This window comes from Lathyrus oleraceus, chromosome 2 (genome assembly GCF_024323335.1).
Source record: "Lathyrus oleraceus cultivar Zhongwan6 chromosome 2, CAAS_Psat_ZW6_1.0, whole genome shotgun sequence".
Taxonomy (NCBI): domain Eukaryota; kingdom Viridiplantae; phylum Streptophyta; class Magnoliopsida; order Fabales; family Fabaceae; genus Lathyrus; species Lathyrus oleraceus.
The window spans coordinates 49,605,771-49,615,460 of NC_066580.1; the positions used below are offsets into that span (position 1 = coordinate 49,605,771).

At 35.8% G+C, this 9,690-nt stretch overlaps 1 non-coding gene across 1 annotated transcript; it reads left to right on the forward strand.

Annotated features, from left to right (window-relative positions):
• The first annotated feature begins 300 nt into the window (after nt 1–300).
• LOC127124068 (small nucleolar RNA R71) lies at nt 301–407 on the forward strand. The gene has a single exon (XR_007803708.1). It is a non-coding gene; the product is annotated as a small nucleolar RNA R71 (small nucleolar RNA).
• The last annotated feature ends 9,283 nt before the right edge of the window (nt 408–9,690 follow it).

Sequence of the window (9,690 nt, forward strand, 5' to 3'; positions counted from 1 at the left end):
ACAGCCACGGTGGCTGCGGATGGTATGGTCAAGTTCTCTAACTTTTGAACAAGGGCATCTACCTTTGCATGGAGGTGGTCAAGGCTAATAATTTCGTACATTCCACTTTTTGTTTGGGACTTTTCTACTGGAGTTCTGTTGCCTCCCTATTGGCAATGGTTTTGGGCCATGTTTTTGATGAGTTGATAGGCTTCGTTATATGGCTTGTCTATAAGTGCACCGCCCGCGGCAGCGTCTACTGTCAGTCTTGTGTTATACAGAAGGCCATTGTAAAATGTGTGAATGATCACCCAGTCTTTGAGACCGTTATGTGGACATATCCTCATCATGTCTTTGTATCTCTCCCATGCGTCATAGAGAGATTCATCATCTTTTTATCGAAATTCGTTGATTTGAGCTCTCAGCATAACAGTTTTGCTTGGCGGAAAATATCGGGCTAAGAAAATGTTCTTTAGTTCTTCCCATGTAGTGACTGAATTGCATTGGCAAGGATTGCAACCAAGCCCAAGCTCTGTCTCTTAGAGAGAAAGGAAAAAGGCGTAGTCTTAACACATCTTGAGATACACCATTCGCCTTCATAGTGTCTGCGTACTGCACAAACTTGGTCAAATGTTCATTAGGGTCATCCGTAGGATTTCCAACAAATTGACGTTGTTGGACAGCTGATAATAATGAGTGTTTTAACTCGAAATCGTTTTGATAGATAGTAGGGGCAGCAATGTTGTTGTGAGGTTCTTGTTGGGACGGGGTAGCGTAGAATTTAAGAGGATGATTTTGTGGTCCTACTGCATCCATGGTTGGTTTTTCAACTGGTTTAGTAGTAGGAAAGAAGATATCAGGAATATTGTACCTTCGTAGGTACTCTAGTATTCGGCGTTTTAAATATAAGAAATGCTCTAATTCTGCGATTGGTGGTGCTAAGTTTTCGCCTTATGAGCGAGAACTTGGCATACAACCGAGAAATAAGGAAAAGGAAATTAGTTTTTACCTTAATCTATACTGCGCAACGAAAGAATCACACTATTTGACTAAATCAGGTCCCCGACAATGGCGCCAAAAACCTGATACGTCTCGTGACTGTATATAAAATATAGTCTATCGGGTACTTGACTGCAAGTGCACAGTCTAGTCGTTTTAGTTTTAAAAGATATTGAACCCACAGGGACCGAAGGTCAAACTAATGCTATCGAGGTTACTATGTTTAGCTAACGCGATGATTTTTAGACGTTTGGTTGAACAAAAATTAAATCTAAAGGAAATTAAGTTTTTAAGAGAGTATTAATAGAGGGATATCAGTATGCAACGTATTAATCGTCAGAGTTTCGATAAGTCACTGGTGTATATTTTAATTACCAAATATCTTTTAGTAGAAAATACTTATTTAAAAGGCTCTATCTCACACTCTCGTGATTGTTGACTCGGACTATACTTTTAAGTCAGAATGTACGCTCTCGTTGTCCCATTTGAAGTTAAAAATACTTTTTGAAAATAAATAAGTTCTAATTGCTTTTAAAGTGCTCTCGCTATTTTTAAAATCAATGCCTAGTTTTTCCTATCCAGTTCGACCCTCACGCTCTCGCGATTGTCGGTTCTCACCTTAGTTAATTTCCCACTCTCGTGGCAAAACCGTGTTAAATAGCTTCTCACTCTCGTGACAAAAAATAATTAAATTTAAATTAAAAACCACAACAAAAAATATTATTTGAGAAAAGAAGTTTACACCGATTATTATTAAATCCCGTCTAGTTAAATTGTTTACATACCGATACCGGTAGTTTAGTCGGACATGTTAATTAATGCAAACACAGGCAAACATAAACAAATTAACAATAAGGCAAACATGATTATTTAATAATAAATCAATAATAATAATAATAATAATAATAATTGAATAAAAACCTGGAACTTTGATTAATCGAATATGCCGAATCTTGAAGTACTTGAGCAGTCCTCCACAGGTCGGTAGGATTCTTCTTCTTCAAAACAATTTCTTAAACTGAATTAAATAAATTGCAGTAGTTCCCCAATGTAGCAAACTACTACTTTTGGATAAGAAAAAAACGGAAAAGGAAGGGAAAAATCAAAGCTCTGAACAGAACGGTAAACAATTGCGGTAAAAGAAAAGAGTCTTGCTGAAGAAAATTAATAGAAAACAAAATTGCAGTGGAAAATAAATGCAGAGGAAATAGCTTGAGAGTTTGCTTCAGGGAGACTCCAAAACAAAATGTCCCCGTAGGTTTCCAACTTCCATCCTTTTATAGTATCCATTTGGTCTTCATAGTTGAGAGAAATAAGGGTGACTTGGTTGAGTGAAAGTTTCACGGGAAAGTGGGTTGAGGAGCGAAAAACGGGGCGTGTGGATCACTTCTGTTGAAAAATTCAATACACTACCTTTGGCTTTGTGATGGTCGTGCTGGGCCCGTGGCGTTCGTCACACCCAGGGCATGACGATCGTGACGGTCGTCACCTGCACAAGATTTATACTTTCTGGTTTTTCTTGTTTTCTGTTGTTTCTCTTCTGTTTCTTCTTCTTTTCCTTCCTTTTTATACTTTGCTCATTTAAGCATGTGCATTGAAATACCTGCAAAAATAACTCGAACACTTGTGGAATAATCGGAATATAAATGAAAATGGTACAATTTTTGAATTTAAGTCAAGGCAAATATACGATGTATTTTCGCGTTATCATAAAGCAACTTTTATGAGCATGTGATATGAGGATACATTATAGGTCATTTTGGACCAATTCCATTGAACAAGTGATTTTCCTCAACTTTAAAAATGCATAACTCACTCATCCTAAATCAAAATGATGTCAAATTGGTGACCATTTTAAAGGTTTTTGAAATAGATACAACTTTGATGAAGACATGTTTCTCATTTGGAGCTGACATAAGAAGTTAAGCAAGGTGGAATAATTGAATATGTGGCTTGACACTTAGAAAACATTTTGACATGTTAAAATTTTCAAACTTCCACCTCAAAATTCACCATAATACAAGTTCCAAATGGAAAAATGTTCAACATAAGAGTTGTTCCTCTTGATCTAATCTTTCCAAAGAGTCCTAATTTATGCAGTTAGGACAAAGTTTGATAGGTCTGCGCATGGCTTAAACAGGCCTGTATCAGTTGGCAAGATCAATGCTTCCAATGTTCAAACAACTTTGCCTTGCCATCCAAGCTTCATGCAGATCTCATTTCAGTTGATTGTGGACCTAAATGGATTGCTTCATGGGCCTGCACACACCCATGCAAGCATGTGCATTGCATTACCAAATTTAAAATTCTGGTATCAGATATGAGATGTCGAAGGTAATGTCACGACACTAATATCTGAACAATATAAACATGATAAAAGATAAAGAAAAGTAATAAAAGTGACACAAGCAATTGTTAACCCAGTTCGGTGCAAAGTCACCTACTCTGGGGGCTACCAAGCCAGGAAGGAAATCCACTAAACAAAATTAGTTCAAAGACTCTCAATAAACAACTTCGAGTTACAGTCTTTTCACCTAATCTCTACCAGTGTGACTTTTATCTAAGAACTCTTAGATATGAGATCCTACTCACTCCCCCTCAATCACAGCAGTGATGTAAAACAAATATTACAATGAAAGAAGACACTCTTCAAGAACACATACTTGATCTTGCTTAAAAGCTTCAACCAAGTAAACACACACTCATGCTTCAAATCTTAGAGTGGACAAATTACAACTCAAAAGTCAGTCCAATTCAATCATCTATGGATGAATGAATGGCTCACAATACACACGACCACACAAGACTAAAACCCTTATTCTCTCTCAATATTTCGCTCGTTATTTCTTGTGTATAAAACCAGGTTTTCCATGCCCTTTATATAGAAGTGTTTGGCTGGGCTTGGAGATAAGCTTATCCACTTCTTGATCTTCTTCAAAATAGCCTATGTAGCATATGAATTCCACAAGTCACAGGTTCAACATAACAGCTTAACAATGATTAATATTGCAGATGAATATGGAGAGATCTTGAATGATGTATTAGATGAGTTCAAACTTGCAAGTTCTGGGTTCTTCAACAAATTGGCATTGGCCAAGTCCATTGACAAAGGAATGTTGCCTAAGTTCTAAGTCCAATTGGGCAAGATCAAACCCACAGTCCACTCAAACGTCTTTTAGGGTTTTTGTTATCATTATGTGCATTAATGGTCAAAGACCAATCAAACAAACAAAGCAACAAAGTATATCACACAATATTGTCCAAGTGGACAAAGTGAAAATTGCATAAACATAAACAATTAGAATGATATGTACAATGACAAATGATAATAGAACAATAAAAGTAAATTGCATTAAAAGTAAAAGCTTGAAAGTAAAAGTTAATGGTTAGTAAGTTAATAGTTAGTTTTGTTTTGCTTTTTGATTTCAAGATATTCTTTGGAGAACACTCAACCCACTTGCCATAAGCATGGATCCTTGAACCAAAACATCTTCCAAAGTAAGGAAAGAAGGCCAAGTTTCCACACAATACCATGGAAGAGGGGAGACTTACAATCTCACTAACTAGAATGCTTATGCCTTTTGTGTCACAAATTTAGCGCTATGTTAAGCAATCGTAATTGGACTTATGTAGAAGTCACAACTATTTGAGGTCGGACAATAAACTTTTGGTGTTAATGCATGTTGGAGACATAGTATTAAGAACTATGCTCATTAAACATAGCACACACAAAAAATATGCAAAGGTGTTGCCTAATCTCATCCATACTCATGTTAATCTTTCAATCAACTAGCATTAGGACTTTGAGATGTCATTGGCCAATTGAAAATGAATGGATGAAGAAGGGGAATTAGATGAAGAGGGAAAGGGATGAATGATATCACCAATTGGTCAAAGGAAGACTTTTACCAAATTAATATTATTCATTCATTTTGGGAGATGGAATGTACATTCCATCAATCCCCTAAATCCAATAATATTAACTTGACAAAGTCAAATCAACCTTGACCAAGGCCCAACAACAAATGAGAAACTCAAATAAGTCAATCCAAATGGTCAACATAATTAAAATGGCATTTATTCAATTCAAAATATTAAAATAATGCATTAAATTCAAATATGTTTTGTCCAAATCCTAAAATTACATTAAAACACCAAATAAATGGCCATGTGATTTATCATAGGTCAAACAAGGTCAAAGTACCTTGGATAAAAAATTTCATAATTTTTGGAAACTTAAAAATATTTTTAAATAGTTAAACACAAATGGAAAATCAATTAATTCATGAAAAATATTAATAATGATCCAAAAAAAATTTTAATTCAGAATATGAAAGAGAAAAATATTTGAAATTTTTTGGTGAAAGTCCCATATTTTTTGGATCAATATTAAATTTATTATGAATTATTGAAAAAAGTGGAATTAAATGGAAATTCATAAAATGCTAAAATATGTGGACCATCAGATCTCCCTCATTAATTGAGGTGGCAGATCTGATGATCCACAATGCGCGTTCCATGTGTACACGAGTCAACTGCGTTGTAACATGAGTAATTAATAGGCACGGCTAAGATTAAAACATGAGAAATGGATCACACAGTTTAGACCAAAGACACCTCATCGCCGGAGCCAGAGCTCCGGTTGTCTTCTCCGGCGAGATTCGTCGGACTGGTCATCATGAACCATCACCAAAATTTCAAATAAGGACATGATTTTAAAGAGAAAACATCACTGAGCACGAATATCACCTCCATTTCTTCCAATTCACACTATATTGAGAGATATATGGAATTGAAAAATGAGATTCATGATCTGAGTTGCTTCGATTTGACCTCAAAGCAACTCAAACACCTTGCCTACATTGGTAGGACTTCAGCCAACACAATAATCAATATAATTGAGAAAGAAACAAGGAGAATCAGAGAGATCAAATTTTCTGCAAATTACCTTCAATGGAGGTCTGAGCTTGCTAGATCTTGATCTGAATCGTGCTTTGCTTCACTTCAATTGCTTGCAGAAGAGGAATGGAAAGGCTTAGAATAATAGACTCCTGGAGAATTGAATTCCAAAACAGTGGAGATTCAATCTCAAATTTAATTGAATTTTTCAGGTTTATCCTCTTAGTATGAACGGTTTGCAATGGGGATTCAAAGCTGGTGCAGTGTGTGTGTTAATTTTGAGCATAAGCAACTGTATTTATAGGGGAATTGGATGATATTTGCACACTCACTTTCACTTTCCAAAATTGGCAAATGATGAAAGCATGTTGCATGGGCGCGCATAGGCCCATGAAATGATTGTTTGAAAGTCCAAAATGAAGTTCAGATGCTTTGGAGATGGATTGGAGTGCAAGGTAATTGAGCATTATCATTTGAAGTTTGATCGATGCCACATGATACCAGCCTATTTAAGCCATGCGCAGCCTATGCATTTCTCATCCAAAATGCATGAACTTTAGCTCTTTGGAAAGGTGAGATCAAGAGGAACAAGTTTGATGTTGGACACTTTTTCATTTGGAGCTTGGAACTTGGAGATATTTGAGGTGTAAGTTTGGAAAAATTTGACATATCAAAAATTTTCTAAGTGTCAAGTCATATGTCTCAATATTCCACCTTGCTTAACGTTTTATAGGAGCTTCAAATGAGAAAAGTGTCTCCAAGTTAAAAGTGACCTTTAATGTAGCCTCATATCACATGTTCAAAGAAGTTGAATTAGCTCTCACTCCAAACATCAAAGTTGAAGTAAACACATTGAATTTGATGATTCAACTTTGAAATCTTTCATATCATAAAAATTGAGCAAGTTATGGCCTTGGGAAGCTGACTTTCAAATTAGGGTTTAAACAAAATAACCTATAATGTTACAACATAGAAAATGATTTTCCAAGCAAAAATAGCTCTAGGTATCAACACTAAAGTTGTTTAGAATGTCATTTAGAGTAAGTTTGCTCTTGGAATCATTTTCATATGGTGAAAATTGTAGGAGATAGGGTCTAGGGAGACCCAGTTTTGATCAAATGAATTCATCTGGCCAACCACCATCAACCAACTTGCTAACTTCCAATTTTCTTGTCTTTCTTGGCTCATGGTAGATCATATATGCATAAGATGGTGAAATTTGAAGTTTCCCTTGAGAAATTTGATCAATTGGTGAGATAGCTTGTTGGAGAAGTTACTCAAGATACCCAGTCAAACTAGGGTTTCCAAGGCAAATCACCCTCAAACTCTTGAAGCAAACTTGATCAATATAACATGTAGAGAACATGGGGACTCATATATGATGCTCATAACCATCAATTCTTGATTGTGCTCTTTGTTCATGAGGGTCTCAAACCCTAGATGTGATCAATGAATCAAGGAGATCATGTCCCTCACCTACAAAAGAGTTAGATATATACAAAGGCATATTTTTGGTATTTTAGTTAGTAAAATGATAAAATACAAGTATGATATAATCACAAAGTGCTTGATGATCTCTCCCCAAACAAACCTAATGAAGGAGGGGTAAGGAGGATGCCAAGGTATGATCCCAATGCTAATGCTTATGATGAAATTTTATGAGGGATATTAGGGTCAAAATTAGGGTCTTACAGGTTCCTTTGGTACTTATTCCAATGGACATGCAATGGCAAAGAAGATGTTGTGAGTAGGTTACTATTGGCTGACAATGGAATCTGACTGTTGCAAGTTTGTGAAGAAATGCCACAAGTGTCAAATATATGCAGATAAGATTCACGTTCCTCTGACACTGTTGAATGTCATTTTCTCCCCATGGCCCTTTTCCATGTGGGGAATCGATATGATTAGCATGATTGAGCCCAAAGCGTCAAATGGACATCGTTTCATTTTGGTAGAAATTGACTACTTCACAAAATGGGTTGAAGCGGCATCGTATGTAAATGTAACCAAGCAAGTTGTTGTAAGGTTTATCAAGAATCAGATCATATGTCGTTATGGTGTGCCAAGTAAGATCATTACTGATAATGGATCGAACATGAACAATAATATGGTGGAAGCTCTTTGTAAAGACTTCAAGATCGCACATTATAATTCTTCTCCCTACAGACCCAAGATGAATGGGGTTGTTGAAGCTGCAAACAAGAATATCAAGAAGATCATTCAGAAGATGGTTGTGACTGTAAAACCCCAATTTTAACCCTAAGATCCATCATGCAATTTCATCATATGCATTAGCATTGGGATCCTACCTTGGCATCCTCCTTACCCCCTGTTTCATTGGGTTTGTTTTGGGAGAGATCACCAACCACCATGTGATTGTATCATACTTGTATTTTATCATTTTACTAACCAAAATACCAAAAATATGTCTTTGCATTTGCCTAACTCTTTTGTAGGTAGGGCATGATCCCCATTGATTTATCAAGTTCATATCTAGGGTTTGAGACCCTCATGACAAAAAGCACAACCATTAATTTATCCAAGAATGGTTATGAGCATTATATATAAGTCCCAATGATTTCTACATGACACATTGATCAAGTATTCTTCAAGAGTTTGAGGGTAATTTGACTTGGAAACCCTAGTTTGACTAGGTATCTTGAGTAATTTCTCCAACAAGCTATCTCACCATTTGATCAAATTTTTCAAGGTACACTTCAAAATTCATCATCTTATGCATATATGATCTACCATGAGCCAAGAAAGTCAATATAATTGAAAGTTAGCAAGTTGGTTGATTATGGTTGGCCAGATAAATTAATCTAATCAAAACTGGGTCTCCCTAGACCCTATATCCTACAATTTTAACCATATAAAAATTATTCCAAGAATAAAGTTACTCTAAATTACATTCCAAACAACTTTCATGTTGAGACCTAGAGCTAGTTTTGCTTGTAAAATCATTTTATATGTTGAAACATTATAGGTCATTTTGTATAAACCCTAATTTGAAAGTCAACCTCCCAAGGCCATAACTTGCTCAATTTTTATGATATCAAATATTTACAAGTTGCACACTCAAATACAAGATGTCTACTTCAACTTTGATGTTTGGAGTGAAAGAAAATTCAACTTTTATGAGCATGTGATATGAGGATATATTATAGGTCATTTTTGACCTACACCATTGAACAAGTGATTTTTCCAAACTTCAAAAATGCATAACTCTATCATTCCATCTCCAAATGACATTAAATTGGTAACCATTTTGAAGGTATTTGAAATAGCTACAACTTTGATGAAGAAACATTTCTCATTTGAAGCTCACGTAAAAAGTTAAGTAAGGTGGAATATTGAGATATATGACTTTACACTTAGAAAAAATTTCAACATATTGAAATTTCCAAACTTCCACCTCAAAATTCACCATGATCCAAGCTCCAAATGTAAAAGTGTTGAACATAAAACTTGTTCCCCTTGATCCAAGGTTTCCAAATAACCCAAGTTCATGCATTTTGGATTAGGTTTGCTAGGGCTGCACATGGCTTTAACAGAGCTGCATCATTGGAGGAAATCAAATGTACAAACTTCATTTCACATTTCCTTGCCACTCAAGCTTCACTCAGACTTCAACATGATTGATTTTGGACCTTAATGCATTGCCTCATGGGCTTGTACATGCCCATGCACTCGTGCCGTTCACATTGCTAAATTTGGACAAAATTTCAAATGTGCAAATATCACTCCCTCATGCTATAAATACATGACCTCTGTGCTCAATTCAAACACACCTTGCGCGCCAGCTTTGCCCCC